The sequence below is a fragment of the Myotis myotis genome, unplaced genomic scaffold (genome assembly GCF_014108235.1).
Source record: "Myotis myotis isolate mMyoMyo1 unplaced genomic scaffold, mMyoMyo1.p scaffold_m19_p_3, whole genome shotgun sequence".
Taxonomy (NCBI): domain Eukaryota; kingdom Metazoa; phylum Chordata; class Mammalia; order Chiroptera; family Vespertilionidae; genus Myotis; species Myotis myotis.
The window spans coordinates 2524629-2535636 of record NW_023416335.1 but is presented as its reverse complement, the minus strand read 5'-3'; the positions used below and the strand labels follow the sequence as shown (position 1 = coordinate 2535636).

The following is an 11008-nucleotide window of genomic DNA, read 5'->3' as shown; positions in this document are numbered from 1 at the left end:
GAGATTCAACAGTACTACGTTAGCGACAAACTCTTTAATTTAGTGTCCTTTTAAGAAAAAGTTAAAAATCGCTGGAAGATCCAGTGTTATTGGGTGTGACAAAGTAAATGAGTATCTGGCATTAATTTTCATTAGATATGGATAGTTTGCGACATTCAAAACTCTTATTTTAGAGAAATAGTCTCAAGTGAAACTGAAATAGTTCCACAAGTAATTGGATATCGTAAACTTGTGAGGTAAACTAATAAAATATACCATTCATAGGTAGTTAGATGGAGAGATGAAATAGGTTTTTTAGCTTAAAATAAAACTCTATTCAGAAAGGTTGAAATGATTGTATGCTAGTTTGAACAGGTAAGAGGTATAAGCAATGATTTGAAAATTCCATTTTGTGAGAAATTGGATCTTCTTATATGTCCTCCGTAGTTGGATTCCATTATCCATGTTCTTTCTTTAGACCTAAAAAAAGAAAAGCCAATTGATTTTATTCCCTCCTTTCCCATGTGTAGAAATACTCGTGATCTCTCAGGCAGTTCCTTCTGGAACTTCTCTCCTCCTTCCCCAAGCCAGCCCCAGTGGGTTCACCTTCACAGGCCCTGGGAATAAGATAAGAGGTAAGATACATGAATGTTTCCCCCAACTGGGACTTCTGTATGTCCCTAATATTTAGACATAAGCTAGCATATATTATTATGCATCTGCATATATATGTATACATAGAGACATATATGATTATGCACATTAAAGTCATTTGAATAGAGTTCATTTCCAGAAAAAAAATAAGATAATTGAATGATCCTATTTCACATTTATCACTGATTGTGATAAAGATGCAACCCTCATGCTCCTTTATAGCATCTGAAACAGCACAGCATGCATCTGATGACAGCTACTGGGATTTCAACCACAGGCTTGGAACACACTAATTTCTTTATAATCCAGTTCTATGTCAACTCCGGCAAAGTAGCAGCAGCCTATAATAATTACTACTGCTTTACCCAATCAGAAAAAGAAAAATCTCTACAAATAAAATGTGTGCTGAACATAGGTCACATCCTTATCTCCACATTAAATGCGTCCACAGAGTCTTGAAGCATGTTGAGGTATATTGAATTGAAAAATTCCCTGTTGCTTTCTCTAGATAAACCATATATATATTAAGTAATCCCTCTCAAAATTCCTCATTTTCAAAAACCAATACATGTTTATAATTCTACCTCAGTTTTCCCCACTATACACACTAGATGTGTTTGCCTCCCATACACACACACACACACACACACACACACTAACTATTCAAAACACTTTAAGTGCAGTATGATATGTATTTATATTTTTGACCTAAATTTCTTTCTTTCTGTTAATTTGTTATTGAAAATTAATGATAATTCCAATGTAAATGCCTATTCATGAATGTCAGTGCTTATATAAGATTGTTATAAATATATCACATTTATTCACTCCCTACTTTAAGGAGAAAAATCGACTCATCTACTCATATTTGAGTGAATTTATCTGATCTCTTGTAAAATTGTTTCGCTTGACCACCATGTGGCATTATGACGCTGAAATAAATTAAAACATGTCATTATACATGACTCATAATTTCTCTCTTAAAATGGTGATTCACTAGTCATATGTATTAAGTCTTCAAAACTTCCACCAAACTGTACATAAAATACACATTAAACAACCAATGTCAGCTAATAATATGAACAACATAAACTGATGAGCAAAAACAGATCCAGCGACAGAGAAGCATTGATCAGGTGCTCAAACCTCAGAGAGAAGGTAGGGGAGGGTGGGGGGAAGGGAGAGAGATCAACCAAAGGACTTGTATGCGTGCATATAAACACCACCAATGGACACAGACTTCAGGGGTGTTGGGGGGCAATGTGGGGATAAGGACACATATGTAATACCTTAATCAATAAAGAAAAAAATAAAACCTCCCTAAGTCATATGCCCTAAAGCTTATTCCTCCTGTTGCTTCCAATCATTCCACCAAAAAAAAACAAACAAAAAACACACAAATAAAACCCCCACAAAACATTGAAACTTTAATACAATTAAATCTTTCAATTAATCAGTAGTAATAACATTTGGTATGTATATTTTCATGGTTTTTTCTTACATATAGAAAATTGTTAACCATACTTATGCAAATAAATTTTAAATACTCTGTTACTGTACTTAAAATAATCAGTACTTTAAATAACATTATTTCATATAGAAAATTAATCTACTTAGACAACCTATTTCTTTAAGAATTAAAATTATCTTGTATTTGGAAATATTTTCTAACAGGGGATCTGGTATAGGTAGATCATTATAAAGCACAAAATGAAATGAAATACTATTTTTAAGATAAGAGAGGGCACAATAATTATTTATTATTATCAAATGGATGATTTAATTTACTAGTATGTTCCTAACTTTGCAAATAAGAAACCTTAGTCTATTTGACTTGTACTAGTTAACTCAGGCTTTTTGGGGAAAGAGTATATAGAGTGTTTTCAACTCTATACTAGTATACTCTTTCCCATCTCCTGTTGTACATGGATATATGGCCTATTTTCAGTCTTTGCCATAACAAATATATATATATATATATATATATATATATATATATATATATATATTATAACCTAATACACATTCCTAATTGTATTAGTGCGAATATATAATAGAGATATTTACCCTGGATGTAGTTTTACTACATAAAAGTATAAATGCATGTTCTTTTGCAAAATATTGTCAAATCTTTGGATATAGTTCTCCTATTTTGGGTTTTCTTGAGGAATGTATAAATGTATCTATTTAAAATTTTTTTTAAAAAGTGCACATTAAACAACCAATGTCAGCTAATAATAGCTAAGATTGATTGAGTGTTACGTATTTTGCTAAGTACTTACAAGATTTTCTGGTATAAAAATTGGCTCTTCAATGAGAGAGAATGAAGAATAAATTAAAGTCCATCGGGGTTAGTTATTGACCTAAAGTCATATAACACACACATGTAATTATAATTTTCATATAAAAAGGTTTAAGTTGCATACACAGACGAATCATAGTCAAACTGATCTGTAAATGTGTAAGACATTAACAATTAATATATTAAAAATGTTAGAGGAATGTAAAGATCAAATTATAAAGTAAAAGCTGTATTTCCTCTACCATCCCTAACACCAAATATAACTACTATATATATTTGCAGCACATTATATGAATAGAAGAGATTTTTGCACTTATTTCAGTATGCATGGATTGATTTATTTAACCTTTGAAATAAGTGAACTGTTAGACTGGGTTTTTTTTTTTTTAATATATTTTATTGAGTTTTTACAGAGAGGAAAGGAGAGAGATAGAGAGTTAGAAACATCGATGAGAGAGAAACATCGACCAGCTGCCTCCTGCACACTCCCCACTGGGGATGTGCCCGCAACCAAGGCACATGCCCCTGACTGGAATCGAACCTGGGACCTTTCAGCCCGCAGGTCGACGCTCTATCCACTGAGCCAAACCGGTTTCGGCTAGACTGGGTTTTTATTTTAATATTTTATTTCCTAATTTATAGAATTTATTTTTTTTCTAATTTATTCCTTTGAATCGTTAGATTATAATTTCTAAAATTAGCTAAATGCTCAGATATTGTCCCTCCTTCAAAGAATGTTCACTCTCAGTTTTCTCTGTTTAGTTCTTTATATTCTCACTTAGCACAACTTCCACAGCCTCACTAAGGAGCTTTGCAATCTCTTCTTGGATACACTGTTCACAGTCTGCAATAATGAGCCCTGTGCATCCTTGATTGCAGACAAGACCTGGCTCTGTTTTGTGTTCATTTGTTTTACACTAATAATGTTTTTTTCTCCCAATCTCATCATTTCCAGAGGGAAGCAAAAAGTCCAATTCAGTACATCTTAGGGCCATTATGCCAGTCTAAAGCTATTTTGCAAACAAGCAAACAAACTAACAAAAAGACTTAGTGCTCAATAGGGTGCTGGGATTCCCCTTCACAGCACAGCAGCCAGTAGAACTGCGAAGTGCTCCTCTCCCAAAGCTGGATTCAGCATGAATGGATGTGGGTCGTCATGGTAGTTGCAATAGGGAATCCTCTTAGCACACTGCTCTGTAGCACTGGGCTTGAAGAGTCCTCATTCATCTGGATTCTGTTTCCAACACTTTAAGAAGTCGCATAATTACATGCAGCTAAAGCTACATTGGAGATTTATTGGAAGTACAAGAGCAGATGATAGTTCTCTAAGAAGGATTAGGTTCTTGGAAGAAATCTTTGTAATTAGAGATGGATCTGATAATATGATGATTTTTAAATTTCATTGGCAGGGCCCATTACTCTCATCTGCATGCTCTGTCACAGAGTTGGTGAGTTTATTTCTGCAGTGCTGAATGGGAAAATATATCTTGGGAGAAAATAGTTTGTCTTTGAAAGAACATCTATTAGTTCAATCGGAAACATCTGGGTAAATGCATGGCAGGAAAGTATAGGGAAAACAAACGAAAACGATGAAAGGGGAAGATGCACCAAGGAACACAGTGGAAGCAGTTGGAGGAGATATTTTGGTAAAGACATGCACAAGTTAACGCTGAACAGTGATTTCTGACCTCTTACCCTTTGTTGACAGAAAATAAACAGATAGGCTATAGGAAGAACCAATTAATTTCTTTTTGCTTTTTCTCTAATGAGGCAGACCTGCTTGGGAGACAGAGCATGATGACTGGGAGAGCATGTTAAAACCTTGTCGCTTTAGGTTGAATTTTCACTCTACACGTGCTGGATTCGGGTTTGGCAATCTAAAAGGAGATCCGCGCTCTAATTTCCATGGAAGCTCAAGTTCCAAGATAGCAAAACACAGGGAGTGCTGGAGACAGACCTTCCCAGAGTTCCTCGGTTCCTGGTGCCCTTCGTGATTCAGTAACTTTTTCACAGCAGCCCTAAACCAAAACAAATGCTTAACGATTCTGCTTCTTAAGTAGGTAAATACAAAAAAAAGTAACAGTAGTAGTTTGTGGGTGTTCAAAGATGCCAGTCTTTTTTCTCAAAAATTAAAAATATCTCCTAGTGTCCCTGGAATTCAGTGCAGCACACCAAGGGGCTCATTTGGGAAAACAGGACTAACGTAATTTTGCTCATAAATTTGTATTTAAAATTTGCTTGACAATAAATCAGGATTTAAAATCTGTTATAACGACTTATGATAAAATTTTAGTTACAGAGCAGTTCTTAAAAGTCTTCTCTTTTTTGCCCAGCTGGCAAGGCTAGACCTGTGAACCAATAGGTCACATTTGGATTCCCAGTCAGGGCACAGGCCTGGGTTATGGGCTCGATCCCCAGTGTGGGGTGTGCAGGAGGCAGCCGATCAATGATTCTCTCTCATCATTGATGTTTCTATCTCTCTCTCCCTCTCCTTTCTTCTCTGAAATAAATACAAATATATATATATATATATTTTTTTTTTAAGTCTTCTCTTTTTTTTCTATACTTACCAGAAGCAGGGGGAAAAGCCAGAGAGAGATTCCTGGCCCCTCATTTCTTTCCAGGATGTGTTCCATACTCATCTTCCCTGGACACGCAAAGCTCAAATGAACTTTTCTCAAGTTGAACTTTAATGAAGAAAGATATCACTTGAAAAATCCATAGAATTAAACAAAAGTTTTATCTTTACTTCAGAGGAGCACTTATTCAGCGGTTCTCAACCTGTGGGTCGCGACCCCTTTGGCGGTCAAACGACCCTTTTACAGGGGTCGCCTAAGACCATCCTGCATATCAGATATTTACATTATGATTCATAACAGTAGCAACATGAAAGTTATGAAGTAGCAACGAAAATAATTTTATGGTTGGGTCACAACATAAGGAACTGTATTTAAAGGGCCAGAAGGTTGAGAACCACTGACTTACATGGTTATGATATAGGCAATGGGAAATAAGTTTCACATAGTATGTTGGACTTGCTATGCATTTCCTTTAGCACCATATACTTTTCCTTTAAGCTGGATGCAACCTCAACACCAGTATTTTTTTTAAATATATTTTATTGATGGTTTTTTTACAGAGAGGAAGGGAGAGGGATAGAGAGTTAGAAACATCATTGCAAGAGAAACATCGATCAGCTGCCTCCTGCACACTCACTACTGGGGATGTGCCTGCAACCAAGGTACATGCCCTTGACCGGAATCGAACCTGGGACCCTTGAGTCCACAGGCCAACGCTCTATCCACTGAGCCAAACCGGTTAGGACTCAACACCAGTATTTTACTCATTAACAATTCAAACTGAACTGAGATCTATGCCAATACCAACATCACAAAATGAAACAGATGGAGGGAGGTTGTGCAATATCTACTCTCGTCATTGCCAAAGTAGTGCTGATATTTGTGTCTTTACGTACTGCCTATATCTATCAACATATTCAAATGTGGTGGAAATGCTAGAGAGGCGCATGGATAAAGAGATCGTTTCTATATATGAATATTAACAGTTATTGATCTTTAAGGATTTGAAGTGATAAATGAATGAAATATTGCTAGAGATATTGACATAGACAACTAACAAATATTTGTATAGATCAATAGACAGACTGTGGTAGAGCATATTATAATTTTCATGGCCAAGAAATGTCAGTATGTCATGATATGTGAAAATGTCCATCAAACACTAACCCTGTCCATTAACTCACTGTGTGACCTTGGGCATCTTACTCAACCTACCTATTTCTCAATAGCCTCCTGTGTAAAGAGAAGATCATAATACACTTCACTCTTAAGACTATTAGAAAGATTAAATTAGTAGATATATGTAAAAATGTAAATCAGTGTCTGGCAATGAGTAAGTGCCACAGATGCATTAGTTATTAACATTATTGTTTTTATTCACTTAAAAAAAGATTAATAAAGATTATGTATAAAATGCCAAAGATATAGAAGTGAATAGTGTACTTACCCAAAAAACTAACCAGTTTTTTGAGATACCAGCTGTAGGCCGATTTTTTGCATTGAGTTGACAGGGTAATTTGAGTTAACGAGCTCCTTAACGAGCTTGGTCTCAGAACGAATTAAACTCGTAAGTCAAGGCCCCACTGTAAGTGTAAGGCATATGGAAGACTAGCAGAATATGAATAATTCCTTTAACTAATTATATAAGCAATGAAACATCAATAAACAATAATCAGACAACAAATTTTCTAATATTAGTAAGACTAACTGGTATTTCTGAGCAGCTATTACGTGTCAGAAACTTTAAGTTATCTATATCAACTCAATCTTCAGAAAAAGCACGTAAGTACAACCGCTGCTCCATTTATAGATACGGAAACACACGTTAGATTTAGTGGTAGGTTTGAGATCTGTATTCAAACTATCTGGGGTTTGTTTTTTTAAATAACCACAATGTTATAATATAAACAACAAAATAAAACAAGCATTATATGTTACAGATCAAAGTTTAAAAATTAAATATAAAGTTTTTCTTTTTTCTGTGTTGTATATAATACTAGAGGCCCGGTCCATGAAATTCATGCATGGGGCGGGGGGGATGGGGGTGTTCCCTCAACCTGGCCTGCATTCTATCCAATCTGGGACCCCTCGGGGGATGTCCAACTGCCGGTTTAGGATTGGGCCTAAACCGGCAGTCAGACATCCCTCTCACAATCCAAGACTGCTGGCTCCTAACCACTCACCTGCCTGCCTGCCTGATTGCCCCTAACTGCTACCCTGCTGGCCTAATCACCCCCAACTGCCCTCCCTTCTGGCCTGATCATCCACAATTGCCCTCCCCTGCTGGCCTGATCGCCCACAACTGCCTCCCCTGCCACAACCCACCACTCTCCGCTGGGACCCGCCTCCTCTGCACAAACCACGGAACCTCCAGGCCTCACCACACGGAGCGGTCACTGGGCCCCAGGTCTGCTGTGCACGCGGCCATCTTGTGGCAGCCATCTTGTAATGGCCATCTTGTGACGATATTACGCGAGGATGTGACACCACCTAGGCTTTTATTATATAGGATATTGAACCTGACTTTGTCCTTTTTTATTTTATTATTGATTTAATAGAGAGGGAGATAAAGAGACAGAAACATCAATGATGAGAGAGAATCATTGATTGGCTGTCTCCTGCACACCTCCTTCTGGGGATTGAGCCCACAACCTGGGCATGTGCCCTTGACCAAAATCAAACCTGGGACCCTTCAGTCCATAGGACAAGGCTCTATCCACGCAGCCAAACTGACTAGGGCAAACCTTACTTTGTCTTAATAACAAATAATATTTTCCATTGAAAAGAGATTACTTTCCTTTAACTTGTGTATTTAAAAATGAATGTAGAAAAATAAGACAAGGTAACTTTTTTCTGTATTGTAACAAAGTAGACAATGTAGTGTATAAATTTAAAAAAATTCTTTTTGTTCTGTTTTTGATAACTATTACAATCATTTTAGAAGAATATAGATCTTTTAAAATTTTCTTGCGAAACTAGAGGCCTGATGCATGAATTCATGCATGGGTGGGGTCCAGCCAGCCAGCCCCGATGGGAGCCCATCGGGACCGGCCTGTAGGGGGAAGGGGCTGTGGGTGGTTAGGGGTGTTGGGGGCCAATCAGAGGCTGGGCCAATTGGTGGGGGGAGGCAATCAGGGCTCAGATCAGGCTGGTTGGCTGCTGCAGTACACATCATAGCCACTGGTCGTTCTTGTAGTTCTGGTTGTTCCGCAACTCAGGTTGCTGGGTTTTTATATATATATAGATAATTGGTTTATAATACATTGCACATATTTAAAGTGACAAATATGATATAGCTTGACAACTGTATATACCCATGGAAACATCACACTGATCAAGATAATGAACCCATCCATCACTTCCTCAACAAGCCTTTTGATCTCATGCAAACAATAATCTGCTCTCTGTGACTACAAATCCATTCCCGTTCTTTAGACTTTATGGCTGAGAATGTAGGCTATCTCGCTGAATGTGAGCTTGAGAAGAATGCACTATATTCTGCTGTTGCTGAATGAAGTCTATAGATGTCAATTATGTCCAGTTGATTGATGGTGTTTTCAGTTCAATTATATCCTTACTGAGTTTCTGCCTGATAGATCTGCCCATTTCTGATAGAGGCGCTGACGTCTTCAACACTGATAGTGAATTCAACTCTTCCTGCAGTTGTATTAGCTTTTGCCTCATAAAGTTGCCACTGTTATTAAGGATTGTTATGTCTGCTTGGAGAATTGAGCCCTTTATCATCATGTAATTTCCTCTTTATCCCGAGTAACTTTCCTTGGGATTAAAGGAAGTCTGCTCTGCCTGAATTAACATAGCCGCTCTTGCTTTATTTTGCTTAATGTTTGGAAAGTATATTTTTTCTCCTTTCACTTACTTTTAATCTATATGTGTCATATTTAAACTGGGTTTCTTGCAGACAACATAGAGTTGGGTCATGCTTTTTCATCTAGTCTGACAATCTCCGCCTTTTCATTGTAGTATTTAGGCCATTGAGGTTCAAAGTGATTATTGACATAGCTGGACCAATATCTACCCTATGCATTACTACTTCCTATTTGTTGCACTTGTTCTTTAAAAAGGTTTATCCCAAGAACATTGATTGTGAGTCTTCCTTTCTATTTTATTATAGGTGCTCAGTACCACAGGGTTTGGGGGAGTGTTTTGTTTTGTTTTTAAGTACTGCTTTAGCTGTACCCCATAGAATCCAATGCATTGAGTTTCATTTTCATTAAACTCAAAAAACTTCCCAGTTTCCCTTTTTACCTCTTTTTCTATTTAGTTTTCGTGCATTTGGAACTTTTCCAGCTCTCTATTTCTGTTATTGATTTTCAACTTATTTCCATGTGGTCAAAGAATCTATTTTGCATGACTTGAATCATTGCAAATTTATAGAAACTTATTTTGTTGCCTGCAGTGTGGTTTATCTTGGAAAGAGCTCAGTGTGGACTTGAAAAGAACCTGTAATCTACTGTTGTTAGTCTGAGTGTTCTATAAATGTTAATCAGGTCAAATCTAGGCAGTGCTGTTTAAGTCTGTTCTAAGTATGATGATCTTCTATTTGCTCCATCAATTGTATAAAAAGTTACATTAAAAATATCCAGTATAATTGTGGATTTGTTTCTTCCCCCTTGAAGTTTAAGAACATTCTGTTTTCTATATTTCAAAGCTCCATTATTAGGTCCATGAATGTTTAACACAGTTATGTTCTCTTTATGAACTGACCAGTTCATGATTATGACATGAGATTCTGCATTCATTTTAATATTCTTTGCTTTGAAATGTATATGTCTATATTGATAAATCAGTTTCATTGCAGTAAAGAGATAGCAGAATTTTCCTCTGCTTCTACAGCAACCTTTTATTACCCTTTCTCACAAAGTTCGGAGGCATTATGACTTTGGGAAACAAAGATTGATTGTACCTGTCACAGACAGAATGAGAAATTGCATGAGTCTTTCTGCCATGTATGAGGCTGAGACATGGAATTAGCCCTTGTGATGGCTGGAGGGCTGAAAGGCACTGTAATACTGCAATTAGCTATAATCCAAAAATATGGAAGCAGTAAAGTAGTGAACAACAGCAATACAACAATTCTTTCACTCTCCCGCATATTTCATTCATTTAAAAAGGGAATTAACTTTGTAATCCTTTAAACAATAAAACAAAATTTCAAAAAATATATTAATTGAAAAAAATAAATAAATAAATAAATAAATAAATAAATAAAAAGGGAATTAAATACTTATTTACTGCTCATGTAGTCCATATTCAGGTGTATGTATGTGTTTATTTAAAAACTACCCTTATGTTTTCCAAAGATTCTTTTTAAAAGTATTTTTTAATCATGAAAGTAAGGACATCTATTTTTTTTTCTTATTTCTTCAAAATTTGAAAGCTATTTTAATGCTGTGTTTAATGACAGCACCTGCCTAAAGTTAGCTATGATATGAGGAAGCTTGTTGGTGTGAGGAGCAGAATAAGTTTGGTTTGG

General features: G+C 36.3%; 1 non-coding gene across 1 annotated transcript; it reads right to left on the bottom strand.

The window, feature by feature from the left end:
• Window positions 1–520: 520 nt before the first annotated feature.
• On the bottom strand, window positions 521–646 carry LOC118652298. The gene has a single exon (XR_004966551.1). It is a non-coding gene; the product is annotated as a small nucleolar RNA SNORD22 (small nucleolar RNA).
• Window positions 647–11008: the final 10362 nt, after the last annotated feature.